Raw genomic sequence first — 17,398 nt, forward strand, 5'->3', positions numbered from 1 at the left:
CTTCCTCCCTTTCTCCTCCTCTTTCTCTCCTTTTTCCTCTTCCTCTTCCTCTTCTTCTTGTCACTGGGTTGAGAAGATAGGACACAATTCTAAGAAGGGTAGTTCTGTCATAGCTTGTCAGTTATAACATGAACTGACTAAAGAGTACTGGCAAAGAGAATCTCCACATCACAAAAATTGGGAAAGTTATGTTATGAATACATGAATAGCTCAGTATAAAGATAATGGAGAGGATAAAGCTCTCAAATACTTTTTGGGCAAGAACAGTGCTCAAGTGCTATTCCCACACTCTGGCATGCCAAATAAATTCAGAAGTCAGCAAGCCAGAAAAGTGGATTTTTCTTTCAATCAACCAATCAATATCATGTTTCAAGTATACACTTCAATAATATCACCTTTCCATTTACAAACTGAACAGGAGTGCAGGAGCACTAAAAAAACAGAAGTGCAAGTGCTGGCCCTTACAGTTGTCAAGCCCAAGCCTCTCATTTTCCATATGAGAATAGAGATGTCATCGTTTGATTAAGAGAAGGGAAAAAAATAGACTTTCTTACTCTGGTACGTTTTCATTAGATCAATGGTCTCCAACCTTCAGAACCACAAAGAGGTTGAGAATTAGTTGGAGGCACCATGAAGCATTTGGAAAGTGGACTGAAAGCAATTTCTGGGTGCGTTTTGTTGTGGTTGCTACCAGGTGGGGATGAGTCCTTTTTGTGTAGAATCTCTTGAGTGTGTATGCTCTGACAAAGGCTAGCACTAAAAGGAACATACATGTGAAGAGGCCACTTAGCATCACTCTCCTTGCTGCAGTGAGACAACCATTACTTTTCATTAAATAAGTAATATTCTGAGCAGCCCACTTACTCATCATTAAGGCCCATTAGTAGCTACTCTTTGTCACACATAAACCTTAATGGAGCTCTATCAAGGGTTTTACTAAAGAGTTGCTAATTTTCAAAGGGAAAATTAGTAGTACTGAAAGCAGAATTTAGATTTTCCCCTAAAGCTCTTCTAAATATCATCCTCTTTCCCCTCTGCCCTGGAAAACAAAGCAGTCACATAGTAATTATGGTGAGGCCAAGCAGGAAGAACCTCTGCTCTGGCTCCCTTCCCCTATGCTGCAATTCAGTCTTTGGTCACAGGAGAGCACACTGATCACTCAATTAAAAGTTCACAAAATACTTGCTGGCTTCTTTGGTCTTTTTGGAGCCCAGTCTGTCCAATTTGAGGGCCAGGTCATTTAGTGGGGCGAGGTGGCAACAGAAGAGACATTATTTAAGTCAAACACAGAGCAACTCTCATCTGTCCCAAGATTTCTATAGGAGAGATTTTCCTAGGTTAATTTGAAAATGCAACTGTAGAGTGAATGGATTTGGGTTGGCTGTGACAAGTTGTTTTTATCTCCTGCTTAATGGGGATAGAGAGGTCCTAGTTAATCAGCATGGCAGATAGGTAAGGTGGTTTATCCATATGACTTCTAGGAAAGAGCTGTGAGAATTCCCTCCCCACCTCCACTTTCTCCTCACTCGCCTTCTTTTCTTTTCTTTCTTTTTTTGAGTTGGAGTCTCACTCTGGCTCCTAGACTGGAGTGCAGTGGCACACTCCCGGCCACCGCAGCCTCGACCTGCTGGACTCTGGCAATCCTTCTGCCTCAGCCTTCCAAGTAGCTGGAACTACAGGCGCGCACTACCATGCCCGGCTAATTTTTTTTGATTTATTGTAGAGATGAGGTCTCGCCAAGTTGCCCAGGCGGGTCTCGCACCCGTGGGCTCAGGCAATTCACTGACCTCGGCCTCCCAAAGCATGGGATTACAGGCTGAGCCACCGAGCCTGGCCTCGCCTTCTTTTCAATTCATCCTATTGGTTTAATGTCCTCTTTCAAATTGGAAATTCCCTTAGATTTTACAGTGCTTAGTTTCAATTGAGTAGATCATTCTGAAAGTTCTAGCATGTACATTGATGCTATTACCTGGTTAGAAATTCAGAGATAAGGACCAAAAAGGAAGGATAAATTAGATTTAAAAAGCTTCAAACTTTATTTTCATTAACAAATGCATAGGAAAAAACTACTTTATTTCCTTGGCTATCTGGCCATTCATCAATTTGATTTTTGCTTTTTACATGATAAATAAAAAGTGGGTGATTTTAGATAGATTTTTTTTTCTGGATTCAGAATTACGAGAGAATCCTGAGACTGTTTATTATATACTCTCAAAGTATATAGACATTACAGTCATCAGGAGACAGGGCACTTTGTGTTAGCCAGAAGACAATTCTAGTTGAAAATACTTTCTAATTAACAGGGGCTTTGTATCAGCCTTCCTATCCACCCAGCTAGAGTTCCCATGTCTGGGCAGGTGCATCCTGTTGTGTATTACAGCACAACAAAGGGGAGTGCAAGGGCAGGGCCACTTCAGACAATTATGGCCCAATGAGTACATGCTCCTCTGCTCTCTGACCCTGCTGCTTCTTTTGCTCCTCCCGCTGAATTCCCTAAAGAAGTTTCCTTTAAGCTCCAGTTGCTTGACTGATTCATTCATTCAACAAATATTTACTGAACAGTGCTCTGTGCTAGGTACTGATATAAAGTGCTGAACAAGAAGGGTCACTATCTAAAGCGGAAGACAGTTTCCAGACCTACGGAATCTGGATCTACCTTTTAACAAAATCCCTAGTTGACTTGTACACACATTAAACTTTGAGAAATAGTGTATTAAATCAGTAATGATCAAACTTTCCCGTGATTCCCACACATTAGATGATGATCCTGTGCAGAACATGTTTCTCTGAGTATGGCCAAAGTCACGAACACTTCCAAACTATGAGTGACAAATGATAAAAGCACTGCAAGAAGCCAATGTCATATCATAGTTTAGAACAACTGATCTATCTTAGCCCCTTTATTCTGTACATGAGTGAATTGCCTAGTTCCCACACTATGGGCACGTGGTGGAGCTGGAACCAAGAACTCGGGTCTTCAGTGGTCCTGTGGATCAGCCTTGAGTCAGGGGCTTTCTGCTCTTCCCTTACATGCCCGCTACTCAGGAATTGTGTTTCTGGCATTTGCTTCTCAGGTTCAAGGTGCCAGTGACTAATATATACAGGCAGCTAACATGACTGTTTACTCACTTATCTTTGAATGGTTTTGTAATCTTATCTTTGTTGATCACAGCAAGGCATTTGCCTGCCTGTGGCATCCTTTCATCTATAAAGACCATTCTCTTCCAACTTTGACCTCCTCGTTACCCTGCATGTAAATCTTGGCCCCTGGGCTTTACCTTGACCTCTGTGAAGAGAATACATTGCCCAGTGATTTGCTTTAAACTAGCTGTGTGAACTCATATATTCATGTGAACATGCCCCATAAGGCAGATTCCACAGTGACATACTCATTTTTAAACTTTTTCAGATTCTAGAGCCTACCTGATCTCTGGACTGTAAGTCTAGATTTTTCTGTTTAGTTCAATCCAACCTCCATCTAACATCTCTAGGGTCAGATCCTGACCACTTTCACGTTTTTTCAATTACTGTGCAAGCCATGGTGATGAGGAGAAAAGAGTCTGGAAAGCAAAAGGACCAAATCTTTAAATTAATTCAGGATGGGGAGAAGTTAAAGAGAAAAGGTTTCCTTTCCCAAAGAGGAAAATAAGAGAGCTTCTTCCCTATGTTGGGTGTAATTCAGTATCACCCAGGCTGCTTTAGTATTGAAAGAATTTAGAGTCCCTAAATGCCAGCATTAAAAAAAAAAAAAAAAGGCTGAGCATGGTGGCTCAGCCTGTAATCCCAGTACTTTGGGGGGCTGAGGCGAGAGGATTGCCTGAGCTCGCTGATTCGAGACCAGACTGAGGCAACATGGTGAGATCTCCTCTTTAGGATAAATAAAAAATTTAGCTAGGCATAGTAGCACGTGCCTGTAGTTCCGGCTACTTGGAAGGCTGAGGCGGAAGGATCACCGGAGCCCAACAGGCTGAGGCTGTGGTGGCCAGGAGTGTGCCACTGCACTCTAGCCCGGGCAACGGAATGAAATGCCAACTCCAAAAAAAAAAAAAAAAAAAAAAGCCAGGCTCGGTGGCTCAGCCTGTAACCCCAGCACTTTGGGAGGCAAGGGGATTGCATGAGTCTGCAGGTTTGAGACTAACCCAGGTGACTTGGTGAGACCTCGTCTCTACAATGAAATAAAAAATAGCTGGGCTTGGTAGCACGTGCCTGTAGTTCCAACTACTCGAAAGACTGAGGCAGAAGGATCGCTGGAGCCCAAGGTCGAAGTTTGGGTGGACGTGAGCGTGCATGCCACTGCACTCCACTCTGGGTGACGGAGTGAGACTCCACCTCAAAAATAAATAAATAAAAAATAAAATAAAGATGGGTTTAAATAGATAGTATCTTAATTCTAGGGCCATGTATTTCCTTCAAATATTGACAATTTTTGCTATTAATGAGGAACATGTTCCTGAACACATCTCTAATACACATGACAAATTCTCTGAACCACCTTATTTATCCCTTGAGGACCAGAATCAACTCTAAGCAACATGGAAAATAGGAGAAGCTGATCTAAAACATCCTCCTCCCATAGTCACTCTTTTGGGGTTCTTGCTGTTCTGGGTAATGCTCCCCTTTTACTTGCTTCTTGGTGCTCACTCCCTGCATGTTCTTTCCCCTAGCAAAGAAGAGGTTATCCAGTGCCATGCAACCCAATGCTGGAGTATCTGCATGTTGAAAAACCCCTAAGAAGGACAAAACTTGGCCCCAAGGAATGATGGAACTTCAGGCAACAATGATGGAAGAGATCTATTGGCTGCGCGGTTTTCAGATCTCATCAATAATTGTCTGCTTCTCCCATAGATAAGGTCAGCTCTGAAGAGAATGGCACCTGCCCCGCCTTGCTTCATAAAGGGATTAGTAAGGATAAAATTAGGTCAGAGATGTGAAAGTGCTTTTGACACAAATCAAATCAGGGTTTTGATTTTTCCCAATCTAATATAGCCACTGCCTTAGGGTCAGTTTCTGCCTCATCTCTCCATCTTTCAAAACCAGAATACTGTATTCTTGTACTTCTTTGCAAGAAGTGTGGGAGGGAAACAAATGTGTTTATGTAATAATGTCCATTGGATCAAAATGTGTGAGATGATTGTCTTAACGTGGTTGTTTTCAGTCTGCTTTTCAAATTGGTCTTGAACTAAGCAATGCCAGGTAGGTGAAAATTTGGCACCGTGGAACCACTCAGTGGAAACGAATCCTCCTTCAGTGATTAATGGCTTAGGAAGGAGACACTTCCACTTCATTTGAGGAACAGAACCCCAAGCTATTTACCTTTCTTTTCTCAAGACTTACTCAAATGTAGTCATATGATAAAGGGAGCAGCTCTACTGTACTGTTTCTGAAAATATGGTCATCAGACCTATTGCATTAGAATCATGTGCTTACTACAAATGCAGGTTTTTGGTTCAGGTATCTTGCCAAACCAACTAATTCAGGATATCTTGGTGTAAGACCAAGGAAACCATATTTTAAACAAAAAGATAACTCTCTGGCATACTAACATTTGTGACCCACAGTCACCAGTAGATTGAATCCCTCAGGTGTGACTGTAGGGCAGTGACTCTCAACCTTGATCACACACTAGAATCACATGGAGTGTATGTAAAAAAACCACTTACGGTCAGCCCCACCCCAGAGCAATTAAATCAGATTTCCTGGGGCATATTAAAGCCTTGGCATTTGCATTTTTAAAGTTCTGGTGATTTTAGATGTGCACACAGGGTTAGGAACCATTGATGTGGAGTCCTCACTGGGTTTCCTGACTCTTAACCCTTCTCAAGCATCTTTTCTGTTGCTGATTTACAGATCAAAATAATCTACAGAATACTTACTATGTGCTATATATGGAGGAAGTTAGCAATGAACCAAACATAAATTGACTCTACTCTCAAAGGGTCCACAGTCTAATGGGGAAAATAGGCCCAATCACAAAAGGTGAGTAAAAGAAGCATTTATCTTGCTAGCATTCTCCTGTTGACACAGCTGGTTTCTTGAAATAAGGACCTTGGTGTCCCACACTCTAAAGAACTACTTCCTCATAAGGATCCCTTGCTTTACCTTCACTGTATCTCCTCATTCAAACATCCTTTAAAATCCCTAATTTTGAGAGCTCCTAGAAGGTGCTGCTAAAGTTGTTCTTCTTGTTCTTCTTCTTCCTGTTCCTGTTCTTCTTGTTCTTCTTCTCTTTTTCCTCCTCCTCCTTTATTTTATTATAAAGGATAATAATAAAATAATAATATTTTATTATTATCCTTTATAATAGGATAATAATAAAGGATAGGGTGCCGGGCTCGGTGGCTCAGCCTGTAATCCCGCGCCTTTGGGAGGCTGAGGTGAGTGGATTGCCTGAGCCCGCGGGTTTGAGACCCACCTGGGCAGTGAGACCTCATCTCTACAATAAATCAAAAAATCAGCCGGGCGTGGTAGCGCGCGCCTGTAATTCCGGCTACTCGGAAGGCTGAGGCGGAAGGATCGCCGGAGCCCAGCAGGTCGAGGCTGCGGTGGCCGGGAGCTGCCACTGCACTCCAGTCTGGGCGACAGAGTGAGACTCCAACTCAAAAAAAAAAAAAAAAAAGATGTAGGGTACAATTCAGGATTAGGCACATAGGTAATGTATGTGCAGGAGAAGTTTGGGCTTCCAACTGGCCCTCACTTCCACTGGTTTAGGACTAGATATGCTTTGTGTTGTTACATGCCCCTACTGCAGTTCTTTTTGTTTCTGAAATCAGTTTATTCCTCTGACTCATTTACTATTTTCTCACCCTCATCAGTGATGAATAATAATGTTGAGATATTTTTACACTATCTCATCCATCAGTTGTTTTATTATCTTTTTTCATGTATCTGAATCTGAAATTTTCTTATCGATTTATTAAACATATGTGTTCCTCCTTATACATACAAGTTAGCTCTGGCTATTGTGACAAATTACCATAAACTTGGTGACATTGTAGCTCTTAAAATATTTTGGAGCTGTGTGAGTTTCTTCCTAGATCCTGAAGATTCCTTCGGGTATGAATTACAAACTGTTAAGTCTTACCCCTTAGGCTCTGATCTGTGCTAGCACATGAATATTAAGCATAATGGCAGTAGACTGACAAGTCCTGACTTGTGGGTTAAAGAGTGAGCTGCTCTCCCCTCTACCAAAAACATGCCTTTATCTTTGAATGCAGTGCCTGTGAAAATCTCTTTCTTGAAATAATTTTATTGGATTGTATCTGGAGATAACAGAGCTCTTTTTTTTTTTTTTTTTGAGTTGGAGTCTCACTCCATCGCCCAGGCTCACAGCCACCCCAGCGTTGACCTGCTGGGCTCTGGCGATCCTTTGGCCTCAGCCTTCCAAATAGCAGGAACTACAGGCGCATGCTACCATGCCCGGCTATTTTATTATTATTATTATTATTATTATTTATTGTAGAGATGAGGTCTCGCCAAGTTGCCCGGGCTGGTCTCGAACCCATGGGCTCAGGCAATTCCCTTGCCTCGGCCTCCCAACGTGCTGGGATTACAGGCTGAGCCACCGAGCCCGGCCGATACTAGAGCTCTTAGACAGCTACTCCAGTTCTGGCTAATATACGGAAAAATATATACTCTACTGCTCTCCTATAGAAGAGCTTAATTAAAGTTAACATTTTATTGTTTAATCATATCATGCAGAACACAGTGCATGGCTATTAGACAGCTCAAAGTATCAAAACGTGACATCTTTAAACTGGCAGCATAGTTTTCAAAATGTTAGCTTTTGCTCTTTCCACTTCCTGTAATAATTTACTTCTTAGAATTTATCAGCTGATAAATTATCTGTGGACTAAGTTATGTGTGACATAGCGCCAAACTGTATCCTTTTTATAAAAAGGGAGAAGCAAATTTTCAGTGATCATGACCTTGTTTCATTTGACATTTAATGGAGCTACAAATGAACCTTTCATTTACTGTGTTTGTATGCTCTCAGTCCTAGCCTGATCTTTCTGAAATCTAGCTATTTGAGAAAAATCTTTTTATTCTTAATCCCCATTTGGAAATGGCAAATGCTTGCCTAGAACAGATAATTTAAGCTCCTAGCTTCTCATTTAACATCAAAGTACATCTTTTTTATTTATACTCATTTAAGAAATGTTTACAGTTTTAAGTTAACAGCAATTTGAAATTCTTCAACTTTTTATAAGAGGAAAAGTGGCATTAACACTGGATTGTGGAAGTAATGGCCAGGCTGTGGCAACTGATCCAGGCAAAGGTATTAAACTGCACGGAGGTGAGCTAGCTCTCGGGAATATGGAGGAAATGAATCCAGCTAAGGACAAACAGTGAGAAATTTATTCTGAAAATCATTTCAGCATAAGACAAAGGGATTCTTTTTACTGTTTACAAATATATTATGTGATAACAATGATTAGCCTTTTCACTTCCATTGACTTGTTTAGCTATATCACCGTATGTGGTAAGCAACAGTGGTGGAGAAGGGAATTGTTTAAGAGCAAGATAATCATTCTAAATTGCAGCATAGTCAGTTATAAATGTGGAATGTGCCAATGGGATAAAAGTTTTATTGAGATAGCATGTAGTTCGTACCAGATACACACAATACAGTTCACCTATTTACAGTGAATAGTTCAATTCTTTTTAGTATATTCACTGAGTTGTGGAATCATTGCCATTATCTAATTTCAGAACATTTTCATCATCCCGAAAAGAAACCCCATACCCAGCAAGCAGTAAATTCCCTTTTTCATCTCCCTGCAATCACGACCCCTGGCAACCACTAATCTACATTCTTTCTCTGTAGATTTGCCTTTCTGGGTATATCACATAAATGGAATGATATAATACGTGGCCTTCTGTGTCTGGCTTCTTTCACTAACCATAATGTTTTTATTTTATTTTATTTTTTGAGTCAATGTCTCACTCTCTTGCCCAGGCTGGAGTGCAGTGGCACGCTCATGGCCACCACAGCCTTGACCTGCTAGGCTCAGGCAATCCTTCCACCTCAGCCTTTCAAGTAGCTGGAACTACAGGCATGTGCCACCATTTATTTATTGTAGAGATGAGGTATCACCAAGCTGCCCAGGCTGGTCTTGAACCCATGGGCTCAGGCAATCCTCTTGCCTTGGCTTCCCAAAGTGCTGGGATTATAGGCATGAGCCACCGCACCCAGCCAACCATAATGTTTTTTAAGTTCATCCAAGTTATAACATGTATCAGCAATTCATTCCTTTTTATGATTGAATAATATTCCATTGTGTATGATATTTTATTTATCCATTTATCAACTGTTGACTTGTTACTTCTTTTTGGCTATTATGAATAAAGCTGCTATGAACGTTGAACATTCATGTACAAGTTTTGATGTGAACATGTATTTTTTTTTATCTTGGGCACCTACCTAGGATTGGAACTGCCGGTTCATATGGTAACTCCGTGTTAAATATTTTGACCAGTGGATTCTTAGCCATGGTTTTTAACATTCTTTTCTTGGGTTAATTGATTTAAAGAGATTGTAAGTGACTATGCTACATAGGCTAATTAAATATATAATTATTTCTTGATACCATTTGTGAAATTAAATTTAAAACTTAGTTTCTACAAAAACATGAATTCTTCAATTTGCCTTCTAATTAGATGATTAGTCATAGTTGTACATTTTAATATCTTACACAGATACAATGTCCAAAAAACCAAGACTGCTATCTGCTTGATAAATCGTGATCTAATTTATAGTTCCCAGGATGTTCTTCCCTTAAGATGAATCTGCTCAGAAAAGAAGGAAGAAAAACTAGCTTCTTCCATTTTATAGGTAAACAGTCTGCTACATTCATAGTTGCTATGGCCACAGGAGTGACAACACAGAAGCTTAGAGACCCAACTTTAGGGTAGTTAAGTCAGACTCAAATGGTGTGAAGTCAAAGGGATGGTGGTAGAGAAGGGCTTGGAAATAATCACTGGGAAAACTGGTCCAGCTTCGAGGCTCATTGCTCTTCTCTGACAATTTTGGCCAATTCAGTATAGACAATAAATAGCAAGAGAACATTTATGCAGTGCATTTGTATGTGCCTGGTGCTGGGCTAAGTGCTTTATATGCTTCATTTTACAGTTGGGAAAACTAAGGCTTGGGGTTTAAAGTAACTAGCTTGAGGTAACAACGCATATAATAAGTACAATTCAACCTCAGGTGTGTCTGAATCTGCATTCACACTCTTATTTTATTTACTGTAGAGACGAGGTGTCACCAAGTTGCCCAGGCTGGTCTTGAACCCCTGGACTCAGGCAATCCTCTCACCTCAGCCTCCCAAATTCCACACTCTTAACTACCTAAGTTCTACTTCATTGAGAGTCTAACTTCACAGCTTCTAAGTCTTCTAGCCTCACTCAAGAAAAAGGAAAAAAAAGGAAAATTGTTTTCTTTCTTCTACACATTTGGGTGCTCCTGATTACCAAGTGACAATGGAGGTAGGTGGTCTCAAAATAACCCTTCTATTTACCAGATGTACCATCAAACAGCCAAGAAAAGAATGGCCTTTTGTTCCTCTGGCCATAGCTTATTGTCACAACATGTCTTGAGGAAAGGAGAGGAAGAGGACCTTTCAATACTTTCCCTGCCGATATCTTCATTCTCACTTCCAGCAACTAACTTCCTTATACATTATGCTTTGGCAATACCCAAATGGTGGTAATATCCTGCACATATGTCATTGTTTCTCATCTTTCTCATCGTTGGGCCTTTGCTCAAGTTGCTTCTATTACATGGATTGTCTGTCTTCTCTCTTTCACTTGGACAACCTTCCTATTAACCATTAAGGCTCATGACCTGTTTCAGGAAGCCTGCCCTAACCTCTCTCCTATTCCTTTATAATAGCCTATGCACAACTTTATATTGTGGTAATTTCCACACTATAGCTAAATTGTCTCTTTCTGTGTCTTGTTTTAATTGTGACTTCCTTAAGGATGGATTATCGATCTCATTTGTCTGTAGTTTTAGTGCCTAGGACAGTGATTGCCGCACACAGCGAGTGTTCAATAAATGCCTGTTGAATGAATGCATTAATGAATATGTGAACTAATAATTGTAGAGCATCTGTTATAGATCAAACCCTTTACAAATATTAAATCTTTTAGTTTCCCAAACATACCTGAAATGTATGTAGCAATATGTCAATGTGGATAGGTGAAGGAACTAAAGTACAGATCACTGAGCTAGTATGTAGCAGTGCTGGGTTTCAAACCCAGGTCTCAGTGACTACAAAGTCTGGTGCTATCCATGCACTCTTACTCTCTCCTACCATAGAAAACTGGCTCTGGATTTCAAAAACCTGCAATCTGTGGCCATATACCATGGGAATGGTCCCCAAGTTTAAACATTTCCATATACAAGTTACATCTTCTATATGGTCTTTCACACTCAGAAGCAGTACACAATACCTCAGTCATACAGCATACTTGATTTTTAGTTGATATTTTTGTAACTATGGTTACAGCAGCTTGACTAGAAGTCAAGGCCTGATTCTTTATGAAGCTCTATTAGTGAGTGCTTTCGACTGAGTTTGGTCACCTCTCTGTGCATGTCAAAGGCAAGCAGAAATGACTTTCTACTACTTATCAGCATGACAAAGAAAGTCTAAGGATCTTAGCAGATGATAGCAAAAGAGATTCAAAGGTAATACACCGTTTACTGTCAACACTTTTATAGGATTAGCTTTAAAGAATTTTATTTTCTTTAATTCACACAGAATCTAATTGCATCATCCAGTTGGTGAGCAAGAGCTGCTGGAAAGGCCCAGAGGCTTTTAGAAGTCCTTGTTAATGTGCAGCTATAACATCTTTTACACCGCCTTTCTGATGCCACCGAACATCTTTGCCTGATTCTATCAAGCAGTAATGGAACTGGTTTATGATCTCTGAAGCATTACTGGATACCACCAAATTGGTTCTAAATAGTTTGCTTTGACATAGATCATTGTACTTACTCAGACAGACTTCATTTTTTTTTCTATCTAAGCAAGAAATCATCTTAGGCTACCTCCATTATTATTGGCTGTGAAACTGTTCCTCTAAGTTACCAAGAGGCATTTTTTCTTGTTCCTCCTCAAAATGTGCTCAAGGTAAAAGCCTAAGTGGCAAAACCAGAATTAAATGCCTCATCCAGCCCCAAACCTGTGTTCTTTCTACTCCATTAAGCTGCCTCCCAAGTTCAAAGCCATGGCCCTTACAAGTCATGGAAATGTCCCTTATATTTTAACATGTCAGTGTCCAAACAATCTCTTCCTTATTGCCTCTTCCTTCTAAGAAGCAACAGAAAATACCCTTCACCATGATTTACTTTATCAAGAAGATTTTGTTATCATTCAGAATTAGGTTCATTCTGCTAACCATAGTTATAAGATATTTACATTAATCACTTTAAATTTTCTTGAGGATTCTTCTAGGATAATTGTATAGAATACTTCATCTAGTGTGTCACTAATTGCATAGAAGCCTTCCTGTTCAGCTGTCAATGTATCTTTATCTATGGATAGGAATGCTAGCACCTTGTTCCAATTTCAAACGTTTGCAGCTGTTTTATCATTCCCGATCTCCTGGTTTTATCCAGCCTTGCCTGTATTTTCTTGCACTGGAGAAAAGAGTTAATTTTCTTTTTATTTTATTTTATTTTTAATTTTAAAGATGTGGGGTACTATTCAGGGTTAGATACACAAATGTTCATTATGCAGGTACCCTTGTTGATGAGGTGTGCCCCTTCCTCTCCTGGTAGTTTCCCTCAGCTGCCAATCCCACCCCCTCCCCTGGCAGTTTCCCACTTCTGCCCATCCTTTTCTTATAGTATTATGATAACTGTTCAAGGTCCACTTATGAATGAGAAGATATGGTACTCTGTTCTTTGTTTCTGTGATAGATCACGGAGCATGACAGACTCTAAATCCATCCAAATTGCTGAGAAGTTCATATGTTTGTCTTTCTTTATGGCTGTATAATATTCCATTGTATATATGTACCACATTTTAAAAATCCAGTTCAGCTTCGATGGACAGCATGGTTGGTTCCATGTTTTTGCCATTGTGAAGAGAGCTGCAACAAACGTGGGTGTGTAGGTATCTTTTTGGTAGAATGACTTGGGTTCCTCTGGGTATATTCCCAATAGGGAGATTGCTGGGCCATATGGAAGGTCAATTTCTAGTTCTTTCAGAAATTGCCACACTGTCTTTCAAAGAGATTGCACTGGTTTGTATTCCTACCAGCAGTGTAGAAGCGTTCCTTTTTCTCACATCCTCACCAGCATCTGTTGTTTGTTTTATTAATGATAGCCATTCACTACTTAGAACCAGAGACATCTGTTTTTACATGAAGAGCTTGGAGTTAAAGGTATAGGATAGGAATGGTTGTTGAGGAAAGGGGAGGAGGAATTCCACATTCTGAACTCCCGAATGATGAGAAAAATGTGTGATGCTTGGAAACATCACAGAACTGTCAAAAGTGCAGGAAACCAGCTAAATAATGTGTGATATATTAATTTGTTCTACAAATATGTATTGAATGTCTATTATGTGTCAAGCTCTATTTGATTGTAGAATCTAAAAATACATTAGTGAATAAAAACAAGAGATTCTTACTCCCATGGAGTGGCTACTCTAGCAGAGGATTGACAATAAATAACAAATATGAATATAACTCAATCATAGAGTATGCTAGAAGGTTATAAGTACTATGGACATGTTAACAAAAGATAAAGCTAGGTTATGGGGATTGGTATTGTTGGGTGGGTTGGGTACATTGTTCTATAGAATAGGGTGGTTGGGTAGACTTTAACAGGGGAGTCAAAATTAAACCAAAACCTAAAAGAGGTTGGGAGTTAGCCATCTAAATATCTAGGGAAAGAATATTCCAGACAGAATGAAGACCCAGGAAAAGAGCAAAACATATCAAAGTTTTATCAAAACAGAAAAACCAAAGCCTACTACTACCATATCAAAGTAATCAGTCTTTGTTCTTATTCATATATATTTAGTTACATTATGCCTATATTTGTAATTGCAAAAACTTCTGTTTGTTGCTGAACTGTTTCTCTAAAAGCCTGTCTCTCTTTATAGACTATGTTCCCTTATGACAGCATATGGGTAAAAATCAACATATATTTTTAATCAGAAGTATCTATAGCCAAGGGGTCGACTACTCACTCTTATTTTAGCTGATCAGTTAACATTTAAATTAGATTTTTCAGACCGTTAGAATCTTCTTCACATGTAGTATGACTGAACTTCTGAAATCATCAGCTAGTTAATCACAGTTTTGTTTTTGATGTTTTTAACACTCTGAAACAGGTACAGCAAGCCCAGAGGTGGTTGCTAGGATTTCTGAACCAATGCAAAATTGAGAAGCTGCCTTTTTCAGCACTGTACCATACTTTCTGTGCAGTTTTGCTTAGGTTAACCCATCTGCCTCTGCAATCTATAACCACTCCTTCAGCTTTCAGAGCAGTGATTGCTACTTTTCTGCTTGCCTCTGGGTTCATTCTGCCTTTCCCTTCCCTGCTCCCTGCTCCAGGTTCTTGCTCTACCTACCACGCACTCTGGTTCACTTAGCTCGATCATGTGCCTCCCTGTCAGTATCTCATCTCTGCTTTTCTGGATTCTGCCTGCCCACCTGCCCCAGAGTGCCCCTTACAGCCTTCAGTCCCACTTCTTCCCATCCACTTGTAGCAAAGGAACCTTTCCACTAGCATCACTCTCTGGGCTTTGTGAGATTCCTGCTCCATAGCGTGCACTTTTTCCTTTCATCGCCAAAATTTGACTCTCTTATCACGTATATGATTTACATATATATTCTGCTGTTCTGAGAGTTGTCTTCTCACTTTCTTGGTGTTCTTTGAAGCACAAATGCTTTTAATTTTGATGAACATTTAAGTTATCTTCATTTTTTTCTTGTGTTGCTTATGCTTTTGGTGTCATATATAAGAAACAATTGCTAATTCAAGGTCATAAAATTTGCTTATAAATTTTCTTCTAAGAGTTTTGTAGTTTTCACTCTTACATTTAGGTCTTTGATCCATTTTGAGTTAATTTTTATATATGGGGGGACATACGAGTCAAACTTCATTGGTGCACATGTGGATATTCAATTGTCTTATCGCCATTTATTAAAAGAATATTCTTTTCCCTTTGAATTGTCTTTGCACTCGTCAAAAATTGACTGTAAATGTGAAGAATTATTTCTGAACATTCCATTTCATTCCATTGACCTATATGTCTATTTTTATACAAGCACTGCATTGTTTTGATTACTGTAGTTTTGATGTAAGTTTTGAAACTGGTAAATGTGAGCAGTCCAACTTTATTTTTGTTTGTTTTTTCAAATGGTTTTGGTTATTCTGAGTCCCTTGAATTTCCACATGAATCTAGGTTCAGCTTGTGAGTTATTGCAAAAAAAAAAAAAAAAAAAGCAGCTAGAATTTTGATAGGGACTCCATTGAATCCATACATCAACTTAGGAAATATTACCATCTCAACAATATTCAGTCTTCCAATCCGTGAACATGGCACATTTTTCATTTATTTATTGACTTTGCTTTTATTTCCTTCAATAATGTTTTAGTTTTCAGTGTGCATGTCTTGCGGTTCCTTTGTTAAATTTGACACAAAATATAATTGATTTTTGTTTATCAATCTTGTCTCCTACAAACTTACTGAATTCTTTTTAAAGTTCTAATAGTTTTTTAGTGGATTCCTTAAGATTTTCTATAAAGAAAACCATGTTGTCTACAAATAGACATTGCTTTGTTTTTTTCCTTTCAAATCTAGATGCTTTTTATTTCATTTTCTTGCCTAATTGTCCTGGCTAGAACCGCCGGTACGTTATTGAGTAGATATGGCAAGAACAAGCATCCTTGTCTTGTTCCTGATCTTAGAAGGAACGTTTTCAGTCATTTACCATTAAATATGATCACAGTTGTGGATTTTTAAAAAAAAATACATGTAGTGTATCAGGTTAAGGAAGTATCTTCCTATTCCTAGTTTGTTGAGAGTTTTATCATAAGAAAATATGGGATTTTGTCAAATGCTTTTTCTGCATATATTGAGATCATCATGTCATTTTTGTACTTTATTTTCTTAATATGGTGTGTTACATTGATTGATTTTTGTATGTGGAAGTAACTTTGCATTCCTTGGATAAATCTAATTTGGTCATGGTATATAATCCTTTGTATATGCTGTTGGGTTTGTTTTACTGATATTTTGTTGAGGATTTCTGTATTTATTTTGGTAAGAGATATTGGTCTGCTGGGTCTTTTTGTGATGTCTTTCTTTGGTTTTGGTGTTAGGATTATAATGGCTTCATTGAACAAATTGGCAAGTGGTCAGTCTGAAAGAATTTATGAAAAGTCAGTGTTAATTTTTCTTTAAACATTAAGTAAAATTCACCATTGAAACCATGTGGGCCTGGACTTTTAAAAATTACTAATTCAATCTTTACTTTTTATAGACCTCTTTAGATTTTCTATTTCTTCATAGTCAGTTTTGTTAATTTGTGTCTTCCTAAGAACTTGCCCTTTTTGTCTTGGTTATCTAATTTGTTGGCATGCAATTTTTTATAATATCACTCTATAACTCTTTTTATTTATGTAAGGTAGGTAGTAATATCCTATCTTTCATTATTGATTTTTAATAATTTGAGTATTTTCTCTTTCTTGCTTTGTCAGTCTACCTAAAGGTTTTTAAGTTTGTTAATCTGTTCACAGAACCAACTTTTCATTTCATTGATTTTTTATTTATTATTTTTCTTACCTTCCTTCTACTTTCTTTTCTTTTCTTTCTTTTTCTTTTAAAGCAGGATTTATTGAGAGGACAGAAAAACTCCCACTGTGGGAGGGGACCCGAGGAGGTTTGCCCTTTTTTCTCTTTTAAATTGAGACAAGATCCCGTTCTGTCACCCAGGTTGCAGTGACACCATCATAGCTCACTGTAACCTGGACTCCTGAGCTCAAGTGGCCCCCTGTCTCAGCCTCCCGAGTAGCTGGAACTGCAGGCAAGCACCATCATGCCCAACTATATCTATTGTTTTTCTACTGTCTACATTCATTCATTTATATTCTAATCTTTAATTTTTTTCCTTCCTTCTGCTTGATTTGGATTTAGTTTTCTTTTCTACTTCTGGTTTCTTTTTTTTTTGACTTGGAGTCTCACTCCGTTGCCCAGGTTGGAGTGCAGTGGCACACTCATGGCTACCCTAGCATTGACCTGCTGGGCTCTGGCAATCCTTCTGCCTCAGCCTTCCAAATAGCCAGAACTACAGATGCACGCTACCACGCCCAGCTATTTTTTATCTTATTGTAGAGAAAAGTACTTCTGGTTTCTTTTTTTTTTTTTTTTTTTTT

This window comes from Carlito syrichta, unplaced genomic scaffold (assembly GCF_000164805.1).
Source record: "Carlito syrichta isolate Samal-C Ts95f unplaced genomic scaffold, Tarsius_syrichta-2.0.1 Scaffold309624, whole genome shotgun sequence".
Taxonomy (NCBI): Eukaryota; Metazoa; Chordata; class Mammalia; order Primates; family Tarsiidae; genus Carlito; species Carlito syrichta.